This window comes from Centroberyx affinis, unplaced genomic scaffold, assembly GCF_046629955.1.
Source record: "Centroberyx affinis isolate AG114_WGS23_722 - 3 ecotype Tasmania unplaced genomic scaffold, CSIRO-AGI_Caff_v1 ptg000684l_1, whole genome shotgun sequence".
NCBI classification, from domain to species: domain Eukaryota; kingdom Metazoa; phylum Chordata; class Actinopteri; order Beryciformes; family Berycidae; genus Centroberyx; species Centroberyx affinis.
The window spans coordinates 192,917-207,436 of NW_027279305.1; positions in this window are offsets into that span (position 1 = coordinate 192,917).

Genomic DNA, 14,520 nt, shown 5'->3' on the forward strand with positions numbered 1-14,520 from the left:
TTATCGCGGCGTTCTGAGCGAAAGTGTCCCACATGTAATGGAGTTAAGTGTGGATTAAGGGCACTTTCAGAAAGCAGCCAGAATCTTTCATTGCTAGAAAGCCCCCTTCCCTTCTAACCCCCCCGCCCCCACCCCCCTTGATTCTCCTTCACTTTTTAATTCCAACACTTTCATCTGCGCTGTGCCGTCTCCATCCCGGAGCTGCATACTTTATATGCAGGTTGAATGTTTAGGTAGCAACGGTTACTGTTGATTCAGCTTGGTCTGTGTCAGTTTGAAAGAATGCGTGAGATGGGATTTTTAGTGATTTATGAACGCTGAGGACTAAGTTTAAGTTTTAACATGTCTTTGATTTGACAAGTATAGCACATATATACAGTATATGATGCATATGATCCATTAGTATCACAAAGAGTAACATGTATGGGTGGAGATCATTGTCGTATTTTCAACTGTCTCTCTGTGCCCATCCTACCAGCTTTAATAAAGCAGCTGTGTAAAGAGCAGGTGGGGCTGTTTAGTGGCTTTCTATTGATGGTGACAGACATCACTTACTATTTAGGGAAGATCATACAGTTGCCACTGTCTGGTTAATGTGGTAAAAGGTGTGGTAAATAAAGTCAGCAGTGAAAGAAGAGCATGAGTTGTAGCTACTGTATGTAGTGATGTATCTATTTATTATGGGTCATGGCTGGTTTATGGCCAGTAAGAGTGCTAGATTTTTATTTTTCTGGTACCAGGGTCAGAAATGAACAGAGGCTCATGGAAAAAATGCAGCAGAAATTTCACAAAATGCCTGTGAAATTAAAAGTGAAAGGGCAAAAAAATCCCTTGATAATTAGGAGTACCCTTTTTTTTTTTGCGTTTCATATTTTATTCCTTGAGTTGTCAAATATTCACGCATGAATGCAACTACTGTCCCCCCATTGGGCACTGTAGGGCATTCATGGGAGCCGAGAATGAAACGGGAATTTCTTTCCAGTGCGTTCGGGGTGAGAAAAATGAAACGGTTTGGATCAGAAAACAGTAGCCCGGAGCAGCAGAGAAAATGTTGGACAGCAGTAGAAGAAAATGCTGACTCCACACAAACCACTGCGTCAACAAAAAACAAAACAACCAATATTGTTAAAAAAAAAAACTCAACAGTGGAGGGGTGGAAGATGGACTTATTGGGGACAAAGAGGGGAAAACGGCACCATCCTCTTCTGCTTCCAGCAGTGGGAAAGAAATTAAATCTTAATAGTACAAATTAAGTGTTTATTTACCGATATGCCATGCAAATGTATTATGTCATAGTCTGCTAAAATAAAAAGCCCCTAAAAATCTGAAAAATACGTTGATTTCTCACCCTGGCTGGCGCCCATTTTTGAGGATTTTATCTGTTAAGGGTGGTAGTTTACGAAACCGAGGCTGGTGGCTGATGACTGTTCTGGCTGGTGAGGGTGGAGAACGGCAGTTAAGAGTGCGAGTGTGGCTCAAGGGTTAAAGATGGTGGCAGGTCCCTGTGGTCATGAGGCGCGGCTCCCCTGATGGAACGTGATTTGAGTCAGACGGCAGATGCCACTTGCTCTTAACACTCGGCTGACTTGCTGTTTTCATGAGCAGTTGGCCGGAACGAGGTCACGGCTCGGGCCCTTCCCCTGTTTAACCTCCCAGTGTCCGGGACAAGACCCCCACCTATGCTGACCACACACACACACACACACACACACACACACCCCTACACTGTACACGCATACACACACACGCACGCGCACATACACGCGGACACTGTGAATTCCCGTACACAAAAACTACCAGTCAAAAGGTTGGACACTCCTGATTGAATGTTTTTCATTCTCTTAAAGCCATTTTGATCTAAAGGCTTATGATTAAATGCTTGAAATTTGTTTTTTATACAAATATAAATAGTGAAGTTGATGCCTATGTATGAATTTCTTCCCAAAGCGTTTGCCTTTACATCAAGGCAAAGGGCGGCTACTTTAAAGAATCTAAAATATAAGGATTTGTTTAACACTTTTTTCGTCACTGCATAATTCACTTTGTGTGATTTCATAGTTTTGATGTCTTTACTATTATTCTAAAATGCGAAAAATAGTAAAAAAATGTGTTGTGTTCAAACTTTTGACTGATAGTTTAAAGACACACATACACATACAGGCCAGTGTCACTTAAATTGCTACATTATTGGTTCCATGAAAAAAAAAGACAGCAAAAAAAGATAACAAAAACATCCTCTAAATCAAAGAATTGGAGGACAACGTGGATGAAAGGAGAGGACAGGCTGAACAAAACTCCTTTTCTTAGTGAAACTTTGTGTCCTCCAGCCGCCAAACCACATGTAAAGGCTGAGCCAGTCCTTAATCATCAGCCAGTTCTTACATCTCAAGCAACAGTCACAGTACTCCCCCCCCCCCCCCCTCCTAAGATCAGTCCCCAGACCCCAGACACACTGACACACTGTGGGAGTGGAGTTAGTGCACAGAGCTTCAGCCTCAGCCCCTGCAGTCACCTCCTTCCCTTTGTTTTTCACCCCGTTTATTGCGACTGTGTTCAGGCTGACATTTACTCGGCGCATCCCGCTGTTTTTGCGCCGCATATTGTTCCAGACTAGAATAGCGTCCACATTGTTCCGATGCGGGCCACACATATCGTCCGCCAAGATATTATGACAGAAAGAATTCCTCTCCGAGGCGAAATGGATACTTTGTCTTTCTTTAAGTGGTTTCGCCGTTATTAGGCCCGTCTTCTCCAGCGCCTCTCTTTTCTGGAATGTACTGAGAGAGAGAGAGAGACGGGGAGAGACATCTCCCAGGGCGTCTGGTCAGGGGGGCAGTGCCAGGCCACAGCCATGCCCATTAGGATTAGGCCAGTCAGTGGTTGTGTCTGTGGGCTTGAACTCACTGACGGTATAGGCCATCACTCGATCACAGACACCGCAACGTTCCAGGCAGCTGGAAGAGATTACGCGCAGGGGTGGAACACATTTTACACTTCCAATGACAATGGCAAGGGCTGTCTGGCTGTTGTTTCTGCTCAAAGGGTCCTTTATCATTGGCTCAGGCAGAAACCCGCGGCCACTGCCGACTCCGTTTTCCATTTTGTGGCTCAGTCAACCCCTCTGGCTTCCCACTCTCTCCCGCTGAAACCTCCCTGAGAATCCCAAACCAACAACAGGCCTCCAACGTCTCTCACACGCCTTAAAAATACATCTGAAGCCTGAGTGTTTCTGGAGTTGAACACAGAGGAAACACTAATGCAAAAAAGGTGTAAATGTTTTACAAGAAATGGAACACGCTCTTAATAAGTTATAAATGAGCGGCGGCGGTGATGTCATGCGCCGGTTTGGGTACGTCTTGTTTAGGCGAGGGTCGCTAGGAGACTGAAACACAACACGCTGCTGTGCGGGGGCCCGCAGCGAGAGAGAGAGAGAGTAGTGGACTGCAGCCCCTTCCTGTGTGGGAGTAATAAAGCTCCATTCCTCCTGCTCTGGTCTTTGATGGACCTCAATGTAGTCACTCTGCATGACATCATGGTGGCATGGCCCTAATGGGCACACAATGGGGCCGTGTGTAGGGCCTCAGGAGAGCAGTTAACGCTCCCTGTAACGTCAATCAACCCTCAAATGGATGGGGAAAAAGATTTTTTAGCCAAAGCTGTCTCCAGGTAGCAATTAGAAGCATTTTGCTCTCTTTTTTTTCCCCCAGCACTGCGTAGTGAGAGGAAGAGTAACAGCACTTAACGTTTAGACTTATGTTCACATATGTATCTTTACTTAACTTTGTTCAAGTTGTCAGAGGACAGTGATCCAGCTGAAGTCTACACTACCAGTCAAAAGTTTGGACTCACAGATTTTTCTTTATTTGTACTATTTTTCACATTTTAGAATAACAGTAAAGACATCAAAACTTTGAAATAACACAAATGGAATTATGCAGTGTCCAAAAACGTGTTAAACAAATCAAAACTATCTTATATTTTAGATTCTTTAAAGTAGCCGCCCTTTGTCTTGATGGAAAGGCAAAGGCTTTAGAAAGAAATTCATACATAGGCATAAACTTATTTGTCTAAAAAACAAATTTCAAGCATTTAAGCACAAGCCTTTAAATCAAAATGGCTTTAAGAGAATGAAAAACATAGCAGATCCAATCAGGTGTGTCCACACTCTTGGCTGGTAGTGTGTGTAGTTTGATAATGCTGGGGTTCCCTGTGTGCCATGTGTGGGGCCACAGAGGAGACCAGCCGGTTTGGAGGTGGCAGCTCCAAGGGATTGAAACAACAACACTGGGTTTGAGTTTCAGAGAACAGCCTGCTGCTCGCAGCCGGCAGACCCAGCAATTGAAATGCCTTGGGGGGCACGCATTTATTTTAAACCCTCAGATAAGGCCTCGGGGGCTTTGATTGCATCTGGCGGTGTGATCTTACAGCCGCTCAAGACTATCCGTCGACAGACACATGGACTGTGCCGTACCCTTGAAGTGCAATAACACTTATGACTAATGCTCATTTTTTGCTCTGCTAACACACCTGGTACAACTTGTAGCTTTGCACAGAAAGTTGGTCTCATTGTTAACAATGAAGTAAACAAAATATGTGTTTCACACATGCACAGGCACACACACACACACACACAATCTTGTACTTTTTTTTTAAGTATAAAATTATGGATGCAGTACTCCCACACAATACAGTGCACTGCAGTAAAAAAAACAAACAAAAACAAAACAGAAAGAAGTGTTAATAAACTTCGCAGCAGTCTATAAAGTGTCTAGATGGAAGTGTGGTAGATAGATAGGAGAGATAGGATAGGATAGAGATAGGAGACAGAGGGCAGACCTGGGTCAAACAGTTTTTGGAAATACTTTTTATGGTTTGTTTTAGCCTGCTGAGGTGCCAGATGGATGGAGTTCACCACAAAGGGCCATACAAGAAAGCTTAGAAATTCTCAGGAAAGGATTTTTTTTTTTATTTGGTATAAATTAACTGTGACTGAGAACTTACCTGACACTGAAAGTGTGTGAATGAACTTTATCCATTTTGTACTCAGGTTGAAAGTTTGAAAATAATATTTTGGGCTGTAGGTCGACTCATAGACAAGCAGCAGCCTGGGCTGAGACCTTTTCATAAAGCTTCTGATGAAGAAAACAGTTTTTGTTATTCATAACGGGTGTGCACACTGATCCTAGCCCACACACTTTTGAAAATGAAGTATTCACACAGACAAAAGTGATTTTGATACATAAAGTGCTATACAAATGTGGTACAACAAATAGTATGAAAGTTTCAGTTTATATCATGATCACCTGTTCTAGAGACTACACATACCAATTGTTTGTGTTTGTAGAGTAATAAAAAAAAATTGTTGTTTTTTTGTTTTTTTTATAGAAAATGGTAGATGTATTATATGGTGAGCAGAAACAGATAAATGGATAAATACTTATAACAAATAAAGCTTTGAGAAATATTTATATAGCCCAACACTATAACTCCATGACTTAGACACATGAGAATAAACATGGTCAAACCATAATATGTGAATACATGGGAAAAAACATAGTGCCAGATGGAGAGTGGTTTTTCCATAGGAGGGACATAAGAAACAGGTAAGTGCCATCTCCTCCTTTAACACCTGAGAGTAAAGGGTCTTCCAGAAGAACTACAACCCAGCTACACTCTGCCATTAGTAGGATCAATCAGCCCCCATCTCTTTATCTCAGTTTATGTGGTTTACAATGGAAGTACTAATTGATGAATCACTGGGTGACACTGAAGGAAATATGAATCAGTAAATCACTGATAGTTGACAGGGGAAATAACAGTCAATCAGTCACTGCATGATGCACTAGTAAACAATGACACTACTAGTAAATTAATAGCTGGATGACTTACTAGTGGAAAATGTTAATACCGGTCCATGACTCGCTGGATGATGGACCAGTGGACAATGGAAATACTAGCCAGTTAATCTCTGGATGACTTGCTAGTGGACAATGGAAATACTAGTGGATTACTTGCGGGACACTGTACTATTGGACAAAGGAAGTACTAATGAGTACTCACTGGGACATGTCCTGTTGGACAGTGGAGCTGCTAGTTGATTCATCTCTGGAGGACGCACTAGTGGACAATGGAAATACTGATCAATTCATTGCTGAATGGAAAGGAAGGAAGGAAATAATCAGTTAATTGCTGGTTTATACTGTTTGACGATGGAAATACCAGTCAATTAACCACCAGTTGATACTCTATCAGACAATTACTGGATGATGTGCTATTCAACAATGGAAATACTAGTCAATTAATCAGTGGGAGAAATACTAATGGACAATGGAAACACTAGTCAATCACTATGTGGAAACTGGAAATACTAGATCAGTAATTGCTGAGTGATGTACTAGTGTGAAATGGAAAAACTAGATAATACATTCCTGGAGGACGTTTTCTTGGACAGTGGAAATACTAGTTGATCAATCGCTGGATTACTCAGTAATGGGAATACTGGCCAATTAATTGCTGGATGACTTACTATTGGACGATGGAAATACGAGTCAATCACTGGATGACTTGCTAGTGGACAATGGAGTCATTAAAATACTGGGAAACATTGTTGGATGATGTTCTACAACAATTGAAATGCTAGGCCATTCATTGCTAGATGACAAAATAGTGGATGACGAACTAGTGGACGATGGAAATACTAGTTGATTAATCACTCAGTGGACAATGGAAATGCTTTAAAAATAATTCCTGGAGGACATATTCCTGGACCGTGAAAATTCTAGTTAATTCCTGGAGGACATATCAATGGACAGTGTAAATACTAGTAAATGAATTGCTGGTTGGCATAGTATTTTGCATACTACTTGAATAACTGCTGGACTATGTGCTATTTAACAAATTTGTCACATTTTTGGGTGGCATACTAGTGGACAATGGAAATACTTCTTCATTCATCTCTGGGTGACATATGAGGCAATGGAAATACTTTTCAATGAATTTCTGGAGGACATTCCAATGGACAGTGGAAGCACTAGTCGATTAATTGCTGGATGATTTACTATTGGACAATGGAAATGCGGGACAATTAATTGCTGGAGGACTTACTAATGGACAATTCATCGCTGGATGACAGACTCATGCATGTGCACAAGCACACCCAGATACATGCTTATTATACAGTCTCACAGTCTTTAATTGGTGTTTTAAGCTTATGGACCCAGTTCTTCCCACATCACAATGTCCTCCACAGTAAAATAACGTAAATAAGTGTTCAGAACCATTTTGCCTGCACTCTATAAACTGGGCTAGATGGATATGTTGTATTTGGAAAAAAGAATATTAGGGTTTGTTTTTATCCCACTTATGTGCACAATTGATAGGGTTTACCACATAGGACAATGCAATGAAAATATGCAGGAAAGTATATGAAAATCAATTTTGTATACCTTTCTGTGATTAATAACTTACTTTGATTCTATCAGAATTGTCATGCTGCAGTAAACCCCACCCATCTGATAATTTTAACATGGGTTGACAGGAGGCAAGCAGCCTCTTGGTCTGTTACTGTATCATATGGGCTGTGATGAAGAAAACATGTTAGCTTTTGTTCTATTTCACATTCATATGATCCAGACGTTTTGCGGGCAGACGGAGCGCAAAGAACAAAAAGTCATGCACCAGCTCGTATTTCCAAGTCATTTTTATTTTCTCAGCGTAGTGCATTCAGACTTGTGGATCGTTAACCCTAGAAATTCCATCACACCCTTGAGGGAATGAAGGAAGTAAGTACCAAAACCAACCTGGTTCTCAGGAGACTGTCATAAAATTAGTTTATGAGGTTCATCTCATCCAAGGATTAGCCGCTATTTAAAACTCATAACTATATGTATTCTCCAATGAAGAATACTTATGTAATGGCTGTGTTTTTTCATCAGCATTCATTTCTTAACCTCATATAAGGTATAGCATTGTCATGTAATTACCAGGGCCTTGTTAGCTAACTGTTAGCTCATCTATATTCCACTTTTACATCTCTACCATTTAAATTAACCTTGTGCCATGTATTGTATACTGTGGATTGAGGCAATTAAATTCCACCACTCAGCTCTCATTATCCCTCTGACCCTATAAATTTTCCTGGTGAAGTTGGAATCCGTTTGATAGTGAAAAACCCACGGGCGCTTGGAAATAGTCAGCTCTATTTCACCGAAGACCACTTCAGAGTTTCTCTTTGTAAGATAAAGAGCGGGGAGATATTTAGTCGTAATGAGGACACAATATCTTACACTTGCTGTGTTTTCTTCAGGCGTACTGCGATCAGAATATGCTTTTCAGGCCCAATCTGAAAACATTTCGGAAAATACAAGTTGTTAAATTGTTGTTTACAATGGATAACTTATTTATTAGTTCATAATTAGGATGGAGGTTCATGCCTTAGGATTTAATTATCATCTGTTTTGATTGAGTTGCCATAAATTTGTTAGGGCAAACGAAAGATCAAGTATAGTACCAATATGATAATGTGAAATAGATCATTGATCGTTATTGTTAAATCACTTGGAGATCATCATCAAATTGGCTTCACACAATGTTTGCTGTGACAATATTGTGTGTGTTTAAGTTCTGTGTATTCACATGTGAGCCATGTGTAATTGTGTGTATGTTGTATGTTTTTCTCTTGTGTGTGTGTGTTTTGTGTATTTGCACGTTTGTGGTGTGCGTGTGTGTGTGTGTGTGTGTGTGTGGGTCCGTGCGTGCGTACACGTGTGCACGAGGGTTGGTTGGCTCTGGTGAAAGTGCTGATTCATTCTGAGGTGAGCAAAGGAATTGGGAGAACAGGGGTTTGCAATACAAATACACGGTGAAGGATTTATAGAGTGAGCAAGAGATTGAAAGAAGAAAAGTGGAGGAAGACTGGCGTGAGAAGAGAGTGACTCCGGGGTTGTGAAAGCTGCTCTGTCAGCGGCAGGCTGCATGGTGCCCACAGGAGGAGCACTGTTTCCTATAAAAACAACCCTTATGCTCATGCACACACACACACACATACACACACATTAAGCCAGAAAGTGAGACACTGGAACACACTTGCACACACAAAACAGAGACCCACACACACACACAGACATGCATAAGCACAAAAAAAATAAACAGAAACATACAAATACAAAACTAGAACACGTGCACTCAGGCATACACACACAAAACTAGAAATACACACACACACGCAATGCCACAGACACATGCACACACACACTCTGATGGATGCCAAAGACTCTTGCAAGTACACACACAAAGTTACACACAAAGTAAGTGCCGTGCTGAGGTGAGACAACAGCTGAAAGCCACTGTACGTATTCCCACTCTGCGCTGTAAGGCTTTCTCCCTTTCATGCAGCTAATATCCATTTTTCATTGTAACAAAACTTTCTGTCAAAAAAAAAACACACACGCTAGCGATAGCGGTGGTTACGTTGAGTCATTTTATCCGGTGTGGCACAGCATGGCGTGAGTGTTGGAAGTCTCCGAACTGTCAAGAATAATGTCTGCTTCCGCTAAATTCTATCCATTGGGAGGTAGCAGAGAAAGTGTTTCATTAGAGCGGGATGCCAATCATCACATACACTATTCTTTACTTCTCTTGGCTGGAAAGATACGATCCAGAGAGTTTTGTCTTGCCTGATTCTATGTTGTTTTGTGGTTTTGGACATAGATTTTTGAGGATTACCCATTAAATTAGGTATATTTTATAGGTTTTGGATGCCTGGGTTAGGGTTAGCATTACTCAGGTGCAGATCAGAGTAGGAACAATAGTCCACACAATGAAAATAATCTAACTTTTATATGAACTGGTAGTCCCACTGAGATTAATAAAGTATTTTTAAAGAGAGACCAGGCAAAGAAATCAGCATCATGCAAACATAAACGGTGCAGACAAACAACGCACAGCAGTGTAAACAAGAAAAAGTAAAATCACATCAAGATACACACAAATATAAAAGTCATTGAATGAGTGCTCAAAAGGCAGTAGTCCAATATCAGATCAGCAGGATCAAGAGGCCCAGCATAAATAAGCCTTAGTTAAACAAAGCATAGACAGCTCCTTATTGAGTCTGCCTCAAGAGCCTTCATAATCAGTTTAAACTCGCCAAGAGAGACCATCTTTTTCATGTTAAATTATTCTCAATGGGTTCCAAGATGAGGGAGTAGAGTAGATGTAAGAGTTTTTGTTTAATCCTGTTCAAATATTAGGGAGAGATAGCAATAACAATTCCTGTGACAGAGTGATTTCGACTGAGATTTTCAGAGACATAAAAGCACAAATAATAGGGAAGTAGATTGAGAACGGCCAAATGGAACGATATCCTGATCAGGATGGGAAGAAGGTGAATTTTATAAACAGCTTAAAGTGATGTTGAGCGATGGTAGTACCTTGGGTTGTGTAGCTTCCTGGACATGATATAACACCAAAATCAGCGATTCTCTGTTATCTTATAGCACATAAATGAATGCAAACAAAGCAGATTCTGACAATATGTAAAAAGTCTAGTCATGTTGCTGAATTGTGGTTAAGTGAATCGTTTTCATTATGTTTATTAAAGCTTTCAGTTTGAACAAGTGTAACATCAAAATCCGGTTGGAGGAAACTTATGCCGATGGAACAAAGAAAATAGTATGTTTACCAATAATTGTAAATAGGCGAAAAAAGTGAGAGCCTCGTTTTTTTAAGATATTGTCAGAATCTGCTCTGTTCGCATTTGTTTATGTGCTAGAAGTGTGATTTTTAGACCTTTTTCGCGATATAATGGCAGTGAATGGAAAGAGAAAAAAACAAGAATTTACAGTTTTGGGGTTATATCATGTCATGAAGCTACACAAACCAAGATACTACCAAAGTTCAACATCACTTTAAGTGCCAGTCAGCACACGCAGTGGCATGGGATTCTCCTAGCTGCTAATATCCGTCTTTCTTCCCTGCTTCCCTATCCTGAGGGTGACATTAGACCTACAGTGGATGTTGAAAGCTTATCATTATAATCACGGTAGAAGAAAGGGAGACAAGCTGCTGCCTAAAGCTGAATGTGTCACTGTCAGATCCCAATAGGGTGGACATAGTATTAGCATACGTTAGCTTACATCACAGTGTATTCCAGCATGTTAGCAGGGGCTGAGCTGGTGTATTGACCTCTGCATTCTCCTTCATCCTCACCAATACCATGAATGACCGCCTGTTTTCCTGTACTGTTTGCAAGTGAACGAACTGCGTAATGAGCTAGCATGTGTCAGCGATATTGTGGGTGTGTGCTCATGCCCATTTGTATACTGATACGTGTATGTGGGTGGAAGCTTCGTTTGTGAACTCGGCGTCTTCAAACAGGTGTCCTTCAGACTTGTATCAGCGCAGTAATTGATCCTGAAGGGTGTCTTACTGTGAACATTCCCCGAAGGCCACAGAAGAACAGGTCCATTAGCACAACCTCCCGCGCGAAACCCAATCCCCATCTCTGTTGATACACGTCCAGATTAGACGCACGGCTCCCAAACCACCACGGGGGGTGAGAAGAAAGTCCTTGCCCATTCCTCTCACACTTTGGGAGTCCGACCGAGATAAGCCGGCTTTCATAGAAGGAAGTGATTGTCCTGAGGTGTCGGAGGTGAAAGGTGACACGGGGTTATCATGACGTTACATCACCCTGATCCCTGTCCTCACCTCCGCCGGTCGCCTGAGGGCCAGCTGGTTAAGGGTCGTCCCCTGTCAACAGGAGATTTGTGTCCAGTCCGCTTCCACTTCCTCGGGTCTGCGAGATTACACGCACTCCAGCTTTGGAAAACTGTCTAGAGTTCTAGCCTTGAAACGAATGGAAGTTTTAAAAATTGGTTGTTCTTAAGCAAAGCATGGTTCGGGGATGGGCACAGTTTTGGAAATGAGATCCATAATAATGGATTGTAAAAATGGAGCGTCCCGTTCCTGGCAATGGGCTTATACACACTTATATTAATATTTTGCCACCGCATAATGGAAGGCTTTATGAAAGAATTCTGTAAGGGCGTTATGAAAGAATACTGTGAAGATAACTTTCTCTCTGTGAAAAGGTGCCCTTGAACTGAAAAGCACTGAAGTTCCACATGAGGGTTGTGCATTGAGGAGTGGTGCGCTAGGATTTGATGTCTCCTTTTGAAGTGTCTTTATGAGCAAAGTCTCTGCTCTGGCTCTCTGAAACGAGCTAAGCCTGTCTTAAGCAGAGGCCTCCGATGTCTCCACTGTTCTTTTCTCTCCTCTTCTATTCACTTGGGGGAACACTCTTCTTCTTTTTTTTTCACCACCACGGGTGTTGTCATAGCATACTAATAGTTTACAGGACCTGCTCTGCTGTAAAAATCACTCTTTCTACCAAGATAATGTAGGAGTTAGGAGTTTTTACAAAAACAGTTTTAACAACATTTTATCTCAGTAGATTGACCAAGTAGATCCATTTCTCTGTGCAGCCACTCATTATATCTGAATATGTTTATGGCTTGAGGGCAAAGACTCTAATTCTCTGCCCGCACATGTTAAACACACCAGTGTGCTGAAGCCACCGGGTGGCGCAGGACATACAATCACATTATATCAGTTCCCTGCAGAATGTGACACCCACAAGCAGACTGAGACCCCCGCTGTACTAGATGTACCCATCGACTGTCCACAACATGTTATGTAACACCTGCAGTATATGAAACAGCGTTATTCAAGTGGAGCGTTTCATGTGCTCACGTTGTACATTGTACTGCGGGGAATCTTATGTCCTACATTTCAAACCCTTGATGTTAAACACCCCTCCGTTCTCACTCTGTTGGGTAAAAGTTATATAAAAAAAAAAAATCACCTAGTCCCTCCATATCAGTCCATCCCCGCATAAAAGAAGGACACAGAGGGCGAGTAAGTCGGGGATCGGGACGGGGGTATCCCCTGAAGATACTGCTGCACACAGCTGGCCATGCCTCCCTGTGAAGGGTCACATGTATGTGTTTTAGGGGAGGGGGCATGTATTCTATTTCCAGAGCCAGTCCTGAGCCACTTTAATCCCCCGCCTTGCCTCCACTGCCCTGGGCAGAAGAGAAAGAGAGGAAGGCCCCCAGCCCACCCCACCATGGGGAGCGATGTTGCTGAGATTGAGTTGCAGGTTGACTGAAAATAGATTGTGAGCGGAAGAGTCTTTTCTGTCAGACAGATAGAGGGTTTGATAGACACAATCTCAGCTGAGGAGACAGCTCTGTCAGTGCGACGCTGCAGGGGAAAAGACTAGACTCAGGCGTTTCACTGAGGTAAGACCTCATGCTGTGTGCATGCATGTGCGTAAACGTGCGGTGTGGGTGTGGGTGTGTGCACATGCCACCGAGGCAAACAAATAATATAGCTTTGTCTGTGCCTTTGTGTCTTGTAGATGTGCTCTAAACTACCATGTCATCTCCTGCAAGATGCGCTTATGTGGCACAAGGCAGCATTTTGAAACCATCTTAAAGTTGACAATAACTGTGTGCATCTCTTATTCATTTATATATATTTAAATGGTGCAAGTGATACCTAACTTAACCATTTAACCTAGCCCTCCTGCAGTGGACTATGGCCACATGATTGTTATTCTGCAAAAAATTAACATTTCCAAAAATTTCCCAAGATTTTCTTTGTTTGTTGAAAAAAATTTAGCAGTTTAATATCGATAGGGAAACATGACTGTCAAATTTTCAGTGCAAGATTATTCACTGATGTCATAGGATGGCATTTTCCTTGATATTGATGATAATAATAATAAAACTTTGCAGAATATTAGCCTAAATGTCAATTTTGATGGATTGTTGTCATTAAACACACACACTTTTTGTTAGTGTGTGTGTGTGTGTGTGTGTGTGTGAAGAGCAGGCCAGGGGTAAGTGTGAGGGTGTGAACTCAGCAACATTTTCATGTGGTGGAGGGCTTAAATGAGATGCTAGAAACCACATCGACTAGGCTAGTGTGTGTGTGTGTGTGTGTGTGTGTGTGTGTGTGTGAGTGTGCGGCTTACGTGTGTGTGCATGTGTGTGTGTATGTGAACATGTGTGCATGCTTTTGTGTTTGTGCATGTATCTGTCTGTCTTTGTGAACGCGCGCATGTGTGTATATGTATGTATACATATGTACATATAAATGCATTATGTGTGTTCCTGCGTGAGCGTGCTGCATACATGAAGTACCGATGCACTGTCCAACACTGAGAATTGTGGGTAATTTTATATATAAAAAGGTGGTTTGTGGACCCACATGTCAGTTCCCATATGGGTTCCCTGGCTTTGAGCTGTTTGGCTTATATATGTGTTGGAGAGAGGGCATATTGTTTGCCTTTGTGTATACATCTCTAATGCTCATACAGTACATAGCTAATGTACTCTGGCAGATCACTATAAACACAGCTGAGGACGATGTACTCTCTTGACTGGGACTATCATGTTAGCTTCATCATTATATGAACAAAATAGTTCTTCTGTCTTGTCCAATCCTTACAGACAC